Source organism: Penaeus vannamei, chromosome 22 (genome assembly GCF_042767895.1).
Source record: "Penaeus vannamei isolate JL-2024 chromosome 22, ASM4276789v1, whole genome shotgun sequence".
Classification (NCBI taxonomy): domain Eukaryota; kingdom Metazoa; phylum Arthropoda; class Malacostraca; order Decapoda; family Penaeidae; genus Penaeus; species Penaeus vannamei.
The window spans coordinates 36,526,484-36,527,829 of record NC_091570.1 but is presented as its reverse complement, the minus strand read 5'-3'; positions in this window follow the sequence as shown (position 1 = coordinate 36,527,829).

Genomic DNA, 1,346 nt, shown 5'->3' with positions numbered 1-1,346 from the left:
TCATGAGGGCTTGACGATCCCAGCTGGGAGAATAATGGTTTTTTGCATGACAACATGGGCTGACTACGACAGTTTCGCATTTCATATCTTTGCGCTGTACTTATTCCCGACTTCGCTCTCGTCTCTGCAGAGTCGGTTGCCGGAGAGTACTCGGTCGAAGAGGACAAGTTCTTGTATTTACGCGTGCCGAAATATATGACCTTCGAGGCGGCCCTGGCTTTCTGCAGGAAGATTCCCGGACACCGGCTTGCCATGACCAAGACACTACAGCAATGGTATGCCGCTATGGAAATCATGGAATCTACCGGTTAGTAACTGTATTTTCCCCTTTTCATTAAAATGGTTTCCTATTTTTTATAGGTTATGACTTTATACTGTAGTAGTAAGTGTACTTTACATGTAGAATAGTATTGCTGGTAGAAGCGACTGTAGATGAATGGTGCATATAAGGAAATGCGCACTTTAATACTGAACCCTACCTTTTGATACAAACTTTCCTCGAAACAAAGATTCTCAAAAACCAAAATCAAAGTTTCCCTTACACTTCGCAGAAAAAGGAGTCGACCTTTTCGTGGACCTGCAGGAGAGACACGGAGAACTGACCTGGGGCGATGGGACCCCGTACGATTCAACAGAGACGGGGGACGCTTTCCCTTCGTCCAATTACAGAATGAGTCGCGACCCCACCTTCGTCTTGAGAAAGGGAAATCTACAGGAGCTATCCTCAGCGGACAAAGCTCACATTTTATGCCAAGCCAATCCGTTAGGCAAGGAATGGTAGAGAAGTGTGTTTCTCTAAGCCTCCAGCACTGCGATATCTTGGGAGCTTCTGCAGTGTTCTGCCTCTACTCGTGTTCAGTGTAATTTGTTTTCGTGATGTGGAAATACTCACAGAGTGGCACAATAATAATCCTTCCTTGGACCTATCATCTATCTCATAATTTACCAGCGGAGTGCCACAGGATTCCTTCCTTGGACCTATCATCTATCTCATAATTTACCAGCGGAGTACCACAGGATTCCTTCCTTGGACCTATCATCTATCTCATAATTTACCAGCGGAGTACCACAGGATTCCTTCCTTGGACCTATCATCTATCTCATAATTTACCAGCGGAGTGCCACAGGATTCCTTCCTTGGACCTATCATCTATCTCATAATTTACCAGCGGAGTACCACAGGATTCCTTCCTTGGACCTATCATCTATCTCATAATTTACCAGCGGAGTGCCACAGGATTCCTTCCTTGGACCTATCATCTATCTCATAATTTACCAGCGGAGTAACTCCACCACAGGATCCCTTCCTTGGACCTATCATCTATCTCATAATTTACCAGCGGAGT